This window comes from Protopterus annectens, chromosome 5.part0, assembly GCF_019279795.1.
Source record: "Protopterus annectens isolate FY-2018-M chromosome 5.part0, PAN1.0, whole genome shotgun sequence".
Lineage (NCBI taxonomy): Eukaryota > Metazoa > Chordata > Ceratodontiformes > Protopteridae > Protopterus > Protopterus annectens.
In genome coordinates this window covers 1,867,288,494-1,867,303,088 of record NC_056735.1, presented here as the reverse complement: position 1 = coordinate 1,867,303,088, position 14,595 = coordinate 1,867,288,494, and the positions used below count along the sequence as shown (strand labels likewise).

The window sequence follows — 14,595 nt, the reverse complement described above, 5'->3', positions numbered from 1 at the left end:
CCCTGGAACAGTAAGGAATGCAGAATTGAGGGAAACAAAACCATTTGGTCTAGAGGGGGTTGTGGGATACCTCTGAAGATTGGCCTTGATTCCCAAACCATGATATAGCCTAAGTGTAAGGACGCAAGAGTCCTGGGTAATCTGTTTTCAAGCTGGAAGGGACAGGGATAGGTGAAGAGAGAGGGGGCTAGACGGGTTTAGGGCCTGGTAGTCACAGACTACCAGATTTGGCCTAAAAGGACTGCTTTTGGGAATGTGTGGAAGGGGAAGACCTAGCAGGGGCCAGTTTTCTGGGATCTTTTTTCCCTTTGGGGGGAGGTGGTACTTAGAGGCCTTTCTCACAAAGGTTATCCTGGTTGGGCAATTCCTCCGGAAACAGAGACAGGAGAAACAAAAACGTACCCAAGGTCTTGTAGCTCCTTCCCCTTTTCCTGAAATGCTTTTAAGAGCTCAGCAGCTACAGAGCCAAATAAGGTCTTGTTGTCTAAAGGTGTGTCCATGAGCTTGGCTTTAATATCATCAGGCAAAGGCCACAATACCTCCTTAAGACCGTCCCTGATGCTGCTGCCTTGGCAGAGGCCTCCATGGCATTGTAGGTGCATTTCATGGAATGCCTAGTAACCTGTCTGCAGGATTTAAGAATGCTAGACATTTTGGCTTTGTTATGGGTATCTGGTAGTTCTGCAAATTGTTTCATAGCATCTGCCAGAACAACCAAGGAATACTTGGCCATATGGGTTTGATAGTTTATGGCTCTGTCAGCCAAAGTGGCAAACGTCTAAACTTTTTTGCCCAACCTCTTCATAATTTTGCTTTCCTTATCTGAGGGAAGCAAGAAAGTGGAGGGTAGCAACTTGGAAGTTTTATCTGCAGCTACAGAAATGGTAGATGGGTCAGCCGTTTGTGCTTTAAAGAAGAACTTAGCATCCTCAGGCAAATCTATCAGAGCGTTTAGCGGCAGGAGGTTACGAATCTGGAGACTTGGAGGCAGCCAAAAATGCATCTAAAAAAGCAGGCAGGCTGGGGGGAATAGCAGAGTGGTTAGGGGACTCCATTTGCAAGACGTCATAATACTTCTTCTGTGTCTCAGAGACCTGACAGCAGTCCCATTTGAAAAAAATCCTTCATCTGCAAAATGGTCTCCCCAAAAGTAATGTCCTCCCCAGAAGAATCTATTCCATTAGACTCCTCCTCAGGGGAAGCATACCCCCAGAGGAGAAGCAACTTGTGAGGAATAAGTTAAAGACTCATCCCTAGAGAAGTCTTCCTCCTCAGAGGAAATTTCTTCTAGAGGCCTTTTCCCCAGGAGTGGAGGGGGGAAGGGCCTGGACAGGAACTGGAAGCTGGCATAAGGTCATAAAGGCATTGAAGAGGCCTTGAGTAAAGGCCTACCAGTCAGGGGTTCAGTCACAGGGCACTGCTTGCAGGCTCTTTTTTCTTCTTTGGGGCCTCCGACTTACGGTGGAGTGTAGGAGGGCCAGACATCGGATGACATTCAATGACATCTGAGAGAATGTTCTGAACCACTATTTGAGTAACCCCCATGTGGGCCTTTGGAAATAAGCCGTGGTCTTCCCCAGCACCCGGTTCAGACACCTGCAAGTCCCTCTGGGATGTACTAACAGTCTCCTTAAGGGCATCCCCCAAGGTACCTTTCAAAGGAGATTTTGTGGTTTCTGATGCAGTGTCCGGGCCTTGTAAAATGCTCAGGAGGAATGCCTGGAATAGAGGAAGCAGCTGTAGGTTCAGATTAAGGTTTTCTGGCCTTCTTGGTTTGCGGCTCTTCCAAAGGTCTTGCTGTCAGGTCATTATCCTGTCCAAGGCACTTCAAATGTTGATTTTCCAAGTACAGCCAAAGGGAAGCGAGATGGCTCCTAAGAGTTTTAGGGATGAAGGCCTTACAAATCTCACAAGATGTACCTTTGTGTTCTGGGCCTAAATAGAATAAACAGAGCTCATGAGAGTCATATTATGTGGAATCTGCCTTCCACACCGACAATTGCCCTTCCTAGCTGACATTAACTCAAGAAATAACACAGTAGCCAATTAGGTAACAAAACCCCCCCATTGGGGTACTTATCTGAGCACAAGTGAAGCACAAGGCAACTTGCCAAGTGACCAACGATTGGGGCTGGCAGTCACACAGGCGGCAGAAAAAAGTTCTGAGGTAGGTGCATGCTAACATCCGCTTTATACCAAACGTCCATTTATGGCCAACGTATGCTGTGTGGTGCAGGCAATCGCACTTTGCTTCGCAGTAGCATTTTAACTTTGGTATAATGGCCAGACGTACGAGTCAACCGGAGGCGGACTCCCTAATGTTATAGATACTGCACCATATGAATAAAAAACATTTTGTGAATTAGGGGAGTCAGAGGATAAGCATACAGAAGACTAGGGGGCCAATCATGGAGTAGGGCATCCCTCAGGGATTCCCCCGGTGGGGGGAATAAGGGCATAAAAACTGCTGTACTTGTTTAGGGGAGAGGCAAATAGATTGCAGCAAGGCTGGCCTCACTGACTGAAAATCATATCTGTAAAATCATATCTGAAAAATCACTCATAAGGTAGCAAGATGAACCTGCTCAGTTTGCCTACTGTCACTTTGGACTTTCCCGGAATATACTTTGCTATTAGAAAGCGTCTGGAAGATATTACCCACTGCCACACTTTGAGGGTTTCTCAACATAGGGGTAAAGACCTGGTTCTCCTCTGCATTTTGATTTACTAAACTATTGACATTTTTCTGTCTGGATTGTAACTGTTCCAAAAGGGAGAGTCTTGGAATGCTTTCAATGCCAGAACCACCACTCATCTCCAGAACATTGATATGCAAGTTGGCCTCTTCGGGGGACCAAGTGCCTTAGACAGTTTTCCCCAGAAAATGCCTCCCCCACACCCATTCTGTGAAGCATCCATGGTCACTATGGCCTTGGGCTGAGGGAGGATGAAAGGATGACCTTGTAATACCTATCGCGACTGCATCCACTTGCAAAGGCATCCTTGCATACTTGAGTTATTCTCATCTTTGCTGACATGGGTTGATAAAGTATGGACCACTGTGTCACTAGCATCCACTGTAGAATTCTAATGTGGAATCGCTCTAAAGGAACTCAAATTATTGCCACTGACATTGACCCCAGGGCTTGCAGAATCAATCTGGCTGAAATTCTGTGGTACTGCAAATCATTTTCCTGACATGCATTCTTATCGTTTGCACTCTTGAGTTGAGTGTTCTAATCTCTGTGTTGGTTGTGAGAGTTGTAATTTATGGTTATTCCGAGATAGGAACAGATTTGTATTACTTGATATTGTGTTTCCATCAGTCGACGCCCGGTTGAGGTGGTAATGAGCCAGTTGTCTATACATGGAAACACCCAGAATTCTTTCAGTTTCAAGTGAGCTGCTACTACTGCCATGCACTTGATGAACAGCCTACGGGCTGTGGTGAGGCCAAATAGCAGTGTTCTGAACTGATAATGACGAATGACTGCCTCCTAGCCAGAAGTGTAAATATCTTCTGGATCATCCCTCATCTTTATGTGATGGTATGCATCCTGAAGATCTATCGAGCACATCCAGTTGCCCTTGCCCAGAAAGACCAGAATGGACTGAAGCATGACTATCCAGAACTTTGTGTGTCGAATTGACTTGTGCAATACACAGAGACCCAAAACTGGTCTCCAGTCCCCTGTTTATTTGGCACTAAAAAAAATCATGAGTAAGTTCTGTATTCTACTTAATCTAGTGGGACCTCTTGGATGTCTCCTTCTCTTAGCAGCTTTTGAAATTAGAGTGTTGCTGCTTTCCCCTGGCTGGCTGGATGGAACATCGGGAAATTTATTTTGGCAATGGAGGAGGTAGGGAAAAGGGAATTATATAACCTATGGAAATAATTCTCTGCACCCAACTGTCTTCTGTTATATCCAGCCAGGTTCTCTGGTGCAGAGTTAAGTGACCCCAGGCTGCCTGCAGAGATGCACAATCAGGTTCCTTTTAGGAGTACTGAAAGGGTCTATAGGAAAAGGAATCTCTAGACCCCTGGTTTTGCAGGGTTACTCTGCCACAGGGGCATCGCCTTCCATTACAGCTCCACCCTCTGCCTCTAGGGAAAACCATAACCATCTTCACGTGTGTCCTGGAAAGGACCCTGGGGACTTTCTGAACCACATTTTCAACCTCCCTGTTGATTCCTGGAAAAGATCCTCTGAGAAGTCGAAAAAATGCATACCCACTGCAGAAAAGGTCTTTTCATATTTCTCACACCTGAAGTGTGTCCTTCACTGTGGGGCCAAACAAAGAAGAGCCATCAAAGGGAGCACAGACGAAAAAGGACTTGAAGGGCTCTGCGAAATAACACAGTGCACTCAGACATGCCTTCTTATGGAAATGCCTGAACCCATAGCTCGAGGTGCCCTCTGCAGCATGTGAGATAAGCAGTCTGAGTTCCAGGAAGAGATTCAATAACTCTTTAATCAAATCACTTGGAAGCCTTGTAAAATGTGCCAGATAGTTCAGCAATAGGAGTGCAATAAGTCACTGAAGTATAAACACACTTCCTAAATCTGTCCACCTCCCCAGACTCTCTGGTAGGAGGACGGGCAGTGGAACTCCGTTTTGCAAGTTCCTTTTTTGTAGCTGCTGCCATGACCATGGCATCTACTGGCACCCCTTTACCCCAATACTCCCTGCCTACTGGTGAAGCCAGAATCTGGTCTAGCCTCTTGGGGATTGGCTCAACCATATCAGGTTCCTTCCAAGCCCACCTAAAGACCAAGTCAATGAGCTCATCGGTGAGTGGAGTAACCCAGGAGGTAGACAGGCCAGCTCCAAAGGCTTCCAGAAATACTGATTCTTCTGGAGAAGGATCTTCGGAAGACCAGCCACCTTTCTGCTGAAGGATCTCAAGAATGTCTCCAAATGAGATGTCATCGGGTGGTGATTTTGGGGACCCCTCTCCTTCATTAAAGTCAGTATCCTCAGTGAATGGCTCTTGAGGAGAGTCCAAGTGCTTCCTTTTGCATCTCCTCTTCCTAGGAACTTCCTTGGTGGAGTGATCTAGTGAAGTATCAGAAGAGATTGGGATAGCCTGCTGGGTGGTCTGGAAGCTTTGGGCTGGCTATCCCTGTGGGACAGAATGCAAAATATCATGGTGCAAAGTCATCTGAGAAGTAAAGGGTGGATCTGAGGGGGTAGGACCCATTTGTCTTGCAAGAGTAGAGAACACGCCCTTCTCAAGCTCAAAGGCAGATTGCTCCAGAGAAAAAGTAGACAATGCAGCCAAGAAAGCAAGCTTCTGGCCCATCACCTCCCTCTGTCTGACAGCAACAGACTCGATGTGGAAGCTGGAGTCGAGCTGTCCACCACCAAAGCTCCGCCAGAAAGAAAACTCTGAAAACCTTGAAGTCAACTCCAGCCTCCCTGATCCAACAGGGATGCTTCAACATCTAGAATCATTCGGCTCTGAGCATGTTGGAGCCGGTACACTCACAGCAGTATCTAGATCCAAAGAAAGGAATTTCATCAGATCTGAACCAGGCAGACCTGGAATGCTCAGATTAGAGAGCTCTAAAACAATAGGCTGGATTAGAGAAGAACTGGTAACAGGTGGAGTAGTGGATGATCGTGCTTCCTGACCCTGGGGTAACAGCCATAAGTACTCCCACCTGAATTTGTGTCATGAGGAATTTCCTCATCATTCTCTCCACATCAGATTTAGTAAGACTCCTGGATGAATAAGAAGATGACAGGGGTGGAGACTTAGAGCACCCTTTCAAAAAATGGGAAGGCAGTCTGGACAGCACTGGATCCAAACTTGGGGAGTATGTGGTCCTGGCTAGAGGCTTTGGATCCAAAACAGTAAAATCCAATGAAGATTTTTGTTAAATCCACAGGTCAGATCGTAACATACTTCATATCTGATTTCTTTAATTTCTGAGGAGGTTCCAACAAAGAAGCAAAGACTCTGAAGATCTTTAGTTTTCTCTTTGGGGGATTCAGCCCCAGTGATGGTCTCAGAAAAAGAGGTGGGTAAGCAAACCTTTTACTATTAACTTATTTCTCCTGTACACAAGAGCATGTGGGCAAAACGTGTTGCAAATGCTGCAGTCTATACTTAACTGATCTGGACCCAAGGAACAGACGCAGACAGAATAGGCATCAGAGACCGAGGCAATTTGTTCCCATACCCCACATTTTTTGAATCCCGAAGGACCTTTTTCAGACATCCTGTCAGTAATATCAACAACCAAAAATATACAACTTTTTTTTTTTAAACTAGAAAAAGGGAAAGGACAGAAAAGTAAAGCATCACCAATGATGCTAAAGAAATTGCATCAAGTGTAACGAAAAGGAAAGGTAAATTTAGAGCACACAAAGTATGAAATGGTTGGGAAGGAAACTAAGCTTACTAACAAGAGTAGGAAGAAAAATTCACTAATAAGTGCATGAAAGGAGTTCAGATGTACAGAGATGCAGAAGAAAATATATTAAACAAACTGTCTGAAAAAAGGAAAAATATATGGAAAAAACTTATCACTCACTCTATAACTCAAGAGCTGAAGTTGACCACGTCTAGACACAAAAGTGGCAAACAAGATCTGGGAGATGTTAGTTGGTGCATTATGTGGAGGGAAGGAGCTCAAGAGTTTTTTTGGAGGCCACAAGCCAGTGTAACAGCCGAGACGGATCTGAGGACTGAATCTGAACCCATTAGTTAAGCATTGAATGACAACTGAGATCAGATCCTGTGTTTAGACTTCAACGTAGTTAACAGCATATTAAGACAAAGGAGGACAGCAAACGATTAACTATATTAAAACATAGACAACCGTTTTTCACTGAACACTGCCTGCTGAAAAATATCATGTAAAAAGTCACAGTAACACAGCTTCTCCTAAACAAAATCTAAACACTTCTCTTAACTCCTCAGCCATGGGTCAAAAAATACTTCACACTTTTCACTGCAAAGCATCATTACTGAATCCCAGAAAAATAAAAGTTATGTATTCACCATAACTGTGCATCTGTGTTGTCCATTTTCATTCTTCCTCAATGAATGGCTCTAGGATCTGATTTGGCCGCTTTTTCACTAGATTCTAGGATCTGACTCTCGAGCTCCTACTTTTACCCACCATGCCCCTGACCAGTGCACCACCTCAGATCAAGTTTGCTGCTACTATATAATTATCCAAATATTTTACATAATAATAATAATAATATTACAGAAAAACAGAACAGGGACTCAAACAGGAACTGTGGTTCCTAACAAAAAACTTCATCAGGTCACTCCCAAAGACATGGACAGTGGGAAGGTGGGGGGGGGGGGTTGAAGAATAAAAATGGACAACACAGATGCATAGTTATGGCGAGTACATAACTTTTAAATTTGATGTCATTTTCATTCATTTCTCAATGAATGGGACAGAGTCCTCAGCTACGTCTACCTTGGGTGGCCCTCATGGAAGGATATTCTGGAGAACTGCAAAACCGAATGCATCCCTGTTTCTGGAGATGATATCCAACTTGTAATGAGCAATAAAGGTATGAGCATTAGACCAAGTGGCAACTGCACAAATATTAGTAGAAGCTTTGGCCTAAAAGGCAGCTGAGGTGGCCATAGATCTAGGTGAGTGGGCTTTTGGTTGTTTTGGCAGCGCTAAACCTTTCAAAGAATAGACAAAAGAAATACAATCAAATCAGTTAACCATTTGCCTAGTGTAGTTTAGATACTGGTTTTGCCAATTTGTTATTGCAAAGGAAACAGTCAGTGTTTCTAAATTCTTTCATCCTATTAAGATAGAAACAAAGTTGCCTATGTATATCTAAAAGTTGAGGCATGTATTCTTTGTTGTCAAACAAAACTGCCTAGTTGATCACTTGGTTGAGGTTTGCTTCAGAGGCAATTCTGGGTACAAAGGAAGGATTAGTGTTTTTGAATAAAGTGCTTGGAGTTCAGACACTCACCTCACAGAAGTTTTAGCTACAAGAAGACTGTCTTCCAAGAAAAAAAATTGAGATCTGTCTTAGCTGAAGGTTGAAAAAGGGGACTGTATCAAACTCTACAATACAAAGTGAGATCCCAAGGTGCAGTGGGTTCTTATTGGAAGTCTCAATAAAAAGTTACCTTTGAGGAATGTTTTACATAATTTGGATTAGGCTAAAGGAGAAGCATCATCTCCAATGTAATAGTTGGAGATGGCTACCAGCGGAACTCTGATTGTGGAGAAACGAGCACCACTTTGAAAAACTGAGCAAGAAAACCTAACACAGTTGAGACTGGAGCAGTGAAAAAATCCAGTTTTCTCTGCTGTGCCCCCAAAAATCTCTTCCATTTACTCTATAAATCTTTCTTGTAGAGGGTTTCTGAGATAACATTTGGTGAACAGGAGAGGAAAGCCTGGAATGTTTAGCCATCACTGGAACTGGAGAAACTATCCGGTCAATCTAAGGCCTGTAATGTCAGGATGCATCATCCAAAGAGGTAAAAGTCGAAACAGCTCTTGGGTGGGAGAAAACCCTCTACACCACCTCAAAGGCCAAGGTAACAGAAAAAGCAGAGGTCAACCTATTCTGAGCAAACAATCCCCTGCTCTGAGGGATGGAGTCTGAGCCCAGCTGTCCAGTGCCGAGGCTCCGATGGGAAGAGACTGCTATAAAAACTTAGGGGTCACTGTCATTCCCTCAAATATGATGCAGATGCTTCAGCTCCAAGACATGTCCTGCTCAATGGGAGATAGAGCCGAATGGATCAGGGAAGTAGTCTGAGTCAAAGATAAAGGCATCTTCGGATCTGACGGTTCTACTCTTGAACTCAGATCTGTGGGCTCAAAAACAAAAGGCAGGCTTGGAAAAAGGAGAAATGATGGTGTGTGAGGGAGGTTTAAGGCTCACAGATCAGATGGGAGACCAAAACAGTAAGACCCCCCCCATCTGGATCTGTGTTCTGAGAAATTCTCATATCGTCCTATCCACCTCTGCCTAGGAAAGACTTTGGGGAGACCTGACAGAAGAGGAAGTGGAAGAAGGTCGAGAAGATTTTCTTGGAGTCTCTTGCAGGAAAGGAGACCTCAGTCTTGGAGACACTGGTTCCAGAGAAAAAAACAAGGGCTTCAGAGCTAAAGAGACTTTGATATTGAAGGTATAGGATCCGTGGACTTCGAATCAAGAGTGCTTCGTGATTTTAGCTGGAGGTTCCGATGTTGAAGCAGATTTGGGAGACCTGACAGGACAGCAATGGGCTCCTGAAGTAGAAACAGCATGAGGAGGAAGAATAAGCCCCTTGAGGACTAACTTCTTGTATCGGTCACTGATAGCTATGGCATTAAAGCCAGCAGAAATTGTACAAGAGGGGTCTAAATGAGAAGGGCCTAAACAATAAATGCACTCCCTGTGGGCATCAGAGTTGGGCATTTTGTGCCCATAGGAAGTGCACTTTTTAAATCCAGTAAGGTTTTCAGCCCTTGCTGTAAACCTGCCAAACGCCAACAAAAACTGTCAAAAGAAGGAAAGAAAGATTTAAAAAAAGATTACCTTACGAAAAAAAAGTAAAAGAAGTAGAGAGATATCGGTGATGGTAAAACAGAATACCAAAGTATGGTTGGAAACAAGTATAACTAGCTTATCTGGTAAAGAGAGGAAGCTATATAATATAATAAGTAAGGAAAATTAGTTAAACAGTAAATTTTACTCACTGTTCCCCCCCCAAAAAAAAAAAAAAAAAAAAAAACACTGCCTGAGCTCCACAGAATGCAATCCTGACCGAATCATTAGAAAGGCAAATGAGATCTGGGTTGGTACTGGTCATGGGCATTATAGGTAACGAAAAGAGCTCGATAGTCAGACCCTAGAATCTAGTGGAAAACCGACAGAATCAGATCCGAGGGTCAGCTCAAAGACCTATTTTTTGAAAAATGACAATATCAGATGAACCTTTGACTAAAAGTAATTACTACTGTCAACTAAGGAACTTAAGCTCCCCTCTTTACAATATAAAATCTCTGAGTTAGTGCATTTGTTAACTATCAACTTAAGACATTTTAAGATACTGAAAACAGAATTTTCTGTGCATCAGAAGGTTTAGCGCTACCTGGTGTTAAATTTATTTACTGCCATTTGTTTACCAGGAAAGTCAGACTCAGAAGTGCCATTTTTCAGCATAGTCATGGACATCATTTGAACTGTTTCATCATTTACAAATAGTTTAATTCAAGAACATCTGTTCCATCATTCATGCATTCTTATCAGTTACGTCCTTTACAGATTACATTAAAATTAACAGTTATGTAGGGTGTATATGAACAGAATTTTTAAATACATGTACATATATGCAGTGCAATATTATCAGTATGCATAGATTGTCAGGTTTTCCTTAAGAAAAAGAAGTTATGTTCTTACCATAACATTCCATCTGTGTTGTCAATCTTCATTCATTCTTGACTGTTGGATCCTCGGTTCCATCCTAGGAACCGGCTCAGCCGTTATATCAAGCTCACACCAACCAGAAACTCTCAAGCTAAGGCTACCCATAGTGCCGATCTTTCCTTCGTCTCAGATTAAGTTTTGCCCATAGAAAAGAAAAATGTGGAAGCTTTGCCTGAGCAACTACCCTACTAGAAACCCAGGACTAGTTCCAAACCTCCTGGACTCTTTGGAGGGGGTAGGATGTCAAGAATGAATGAAGATCAACAATGCAGCTGGAACGTTACGGTAAGAACATAACTTTATCTGATCTTGTCAATCTTCAATCATTCCTGACTGTTGCGACCGAGTCCCTAGCTACTTTATGCCCCGGGAGGCCTTACAGAAGGATATTCCTAAGCAATACAGAGCCAAAGGATGCTCTTCCCCTGGAGACCATATCCAATTTGTAATGAGTGATAAAGGTATGGGGGGTAGCCCCATTTGCCGCTGAACACATGTCATCCATACAGGCTCTGGAATGAAAGGCTACTGAAGTGGAAACTGATCTGGTAGAATGAGCCCTAACTTTTAAGTTCAGCTTATTTTGGTCATAAATAAAGGTGATGCAATCTCTCAACAATTTCGATAGAGTAACTTTGTAAATTGGTTTGCCCAGTCGAGTACCTGAAAAGGATAGGAACAACTGGTCCAACTTCCTAAGCGAGTTAGTGCTATCCAAATAAAAATACAATTGTCTGTGTACATCCAACAAATGCAAACAACATTCTTCCTTGTTTGAAAAGTTTGGGAAGAAAACTGGTAGAGCTACAGAATGATTAATACTGGAGTCTGACACTACTTTAGGCAGAAAAGAGGGGTTAGTTCTAAGTGATACTCTCTCTTAGTGAAAAATGATATCTGGATGTTTCACATACAAAGCCTGCAATTCTAATATTCTTCTGGCCGACGTGATGGCTATCAGGACAGAGTTTTCCAAAATAAATATCTGATATTACAGGTGGGTGTTGGCTCAAAGGGCTGATGGATCAAACTTTGTAAGACTAATGTTAAATTCCAAGGCTCAATGGGCTCTTTAAAAGGGGGTTTCAAATGTAAAACGCCCTTTAGAAATGTTTTGCAACGACAATCAGACATCAAAGAAAGGTCATTGAAACCGTAATGAAAAATTGAAATAGCAGTTAAATGAAGTCTAATAGTAGAAGAAGAGGCTCTCACTGGAATAAAGTTGATAAATATTCTAATACCTTATCAATCGAGGCTGAAAAGGGATCAATTCTTTTTCCGAGAGATCAAAACACAAATCTGTTCCATTTACTAAGGTAAAGTTTCCTGGTGGATGGTTTACGAGAAGCCAGGAGTATCTTTTGTACAGGGGAAGCTAAATTATTCCGCCTGGCAATTACTGGAAATACAGGAACCAAGCTGTCAGCTTGAGACTTTGTAGGCTGGGCTGGACCAGAGGTCTGGAGTTGGATCCAGAGTCCACGGGCAGTGAACTAAGTGAGGCCAGAGAAAGGGGAACCAGACTTGACAGGGCCAATAAGGTGCAATGAAGATCACTTTGCTTCTCAACTGTTGGACTTTCTTCAAAAATTGGGGAATTAGTGGAAAGGCGTAAAGTAATCCCAGGGGCCAATCGTGTAGGAGAGCATCTCTCAGGGTCTCCACCGAGGAAGGATTAGGGCAAAGTAGCTGCTGCATTTCTTGTTTATGGGAGATGCAAACAGACTGCAGCAAGGCTGACCCTATCAATGAAAGATCTTCGTCGCTACACTGGCATTGAGAGACCAGTCATGAAGCAGGAGTATGCATCTGTTCTGTTTGTCTGCAATCACGTTGGAATTCCCCAGAATGTGCATTGCTATCAGAAATTGGCTGGAGGTGATCGTCCATTGCCAAACTCTTAGGGCTTCCAGGCCTAAAAGGTAGGATCTGGTTCCCCCCTGTTTACTGATGTACCAGACCACTGACATGTTGTCTGACTGAACAGCAATTGTCCCCGAAGGGAGGGCAGATTGAAGTGCTTGCAAAGCTAAGAGCTCTGGCCTCAGTTCTAGGACGTTGATATGCAAATTTGCCTCAAGTGGACCAAGTGGCTTGGACAGTCTTTCCCTGAAAATGCACCCCCCCCCCCCAAATCAGGGATGCATCTGTGGTCACTAAGGCCTTGGGCTGAGGGGGTAAAAAGGGGCTGCTCCATAATTCCTCTTCTGGCTTCATCCACCAATATAAATCCTGCCTGGATCGGTTGGTTATGCGGACTGGGTGGGACACTGGGTGTGTTAACAAGAGGCCAATGTAATGCCAGGAGCCACTGAAGCAGCCTCATGTGGTACCTCACCACAGAAACTAGGGTGACTGCTGCTGCCATGGACCCAAGAAGTTGTAAGACTAAACAAGCTGGAACTTTGCCTTGAGACAGTATCACTTGAAGTTGTAACCTTAACCTTAGCAGTCTGTGAATGGCCAGAGCAGTCGTGCAAGATTTTGTGTTTAGTGCTGCTCCAATGAATTCTGTGTCTTGGGTAGGGGATAGTTTTGACTTTTCTCTGTTCATTGAGATGCCTAAGAACTCAGCAAGCCTTAGAACGGACTCCAAGACAGAAAGCAGTAGATGCCTGGTGGGGGCAGTGAGGAGCCAGTCATCTAAATATGGAAACACACGAAATCCCTGTAGCCTTAAATGAGCTGCTATCACTGCCATGCATTTGGTGAACACCCTTGAGGGCTGTGGTGAGCCCAAACAGCAGTGCTCAAAATTGGTAATGACTGGCTCCAAGCCAGAGGTGGAGGTATCTTCTGGAGCACTTGCCCATTATGTGGTAATACGCATCCTGAAGATCTATACAGCACATCCAATCGTCTTTCTCCAGAAATGGAAGAATAGACTGAACCGTGACCATCCAGAATTAAGTCTGTTGAACAAACTTGTTCAGAACAATGAGGTCTAGGAAAGGCCTCCAGTCCCCTTTGTTCTTTGGCACTAAATAATCTTGAATAAAATCCAGATCCTATTTGGTCTGGTGGGACTGTTTGGATGACTCTTTCTTGAAGCACATTTTGGATTTCTAGTACTGCTGTATCCCTCTGACTGGATGGAACATTGGAGATTTGCCTTTGTGGTCTGGGATAAAAAGTGAAGGGGATACGGTAACCTATAGTAACAACTGTCTACACTCAGGAATCAGATGTTATTGTGTGCCAGGCTAAATGGTGCAGAGAGAATCTTCCCCTGACTGCTTTCAGTGGTAAGCAATTGGGCCACTGCTCAGGAGGGCTCAAGAAAAAGAATCTCTCGAACCCTGGTAACACGGGCCCTCTATGCCACTGGTGGGGCGTCTTCCCCGACGGGTTCCTCCCTCTGCCCTGGGGAGAATACTCGCCACATGTGTCTTGAAAAGCCACTTGGGACTTTCTGAACCACATCTTTCCATTCCTCTGATTCCTGGAGTAAGGTTGTTGAGGAGTGGAAAAACGTATGCCCACAGCAGAAAGGGTCGTTCTCACACTTGGCTAATCTGTCTGTGACTTTTGAGCCAAACAACGAGGTAGCATCAACCGAAGTGCTGACATAGGAAGACTTGAAAGGGTCTGCAAAGTCATGTAAGTGCATCCAGGTGTGATTCCTAATGGCAGCATCTGTACTTGCTGTCCTGGCTGTCCCTTCAGCTGTATGTGCAATAAGCCATATGGAGGATTTGGAGATCGATTCTAGGGATGCAAGCTGGTACGCAATCTTATCGCATACCTCGTCAGACACTGCTCCTGCCACAGTCCCTGAAAGCTCAGTTATCAGGTCCCTTTGAAGACGTGTGAAATGTGCCAAAGAATTCAACGACCATATGGCAAAGGTCGTTGAAGCATAGACCCACTTCCCGAATCTGTCCATCATGAGACCCTCAGTTTGGAGGATGGACAGCAGGACTATCCTCAGAGTTTTCCTTTTTTCTGGCAGCCGCCACCATCACAGCATGTACCGCAAGACGTAGTGGGGTTGTTCTTCAGGTGCAGAGAGAATTTTGTCTTGTCTCTGGGGGATTGGCTCTATAGTGTCAGGAGCCTTGCATACACACTGCACGATGAGTTTGACCAATTCATCAGCAGGTGGGGTCACCCAAGAAGATGATCAGGCACGAAAAGCCTGCAATAAAACTCTCAGTTTTAAGATTTCCA

At 44.0% G+C, this 14,595-nt stretch overlaps 1 protein-coding gene across 1 annotated transcript in view; it reads right to left on the bottom strand.

Annotated features, from left to right (window-relative positions):
• Positions 1-14,595, bottom strand: part of NAA16 (N-alpha-acetyltransferase 16, NatA auxiliary subunit) — a 2,694,704-nt gene that overhangs the window by 1,851,419 nt on the left and 828,690 nt on the right. The window lies entirely within an intron of this gene.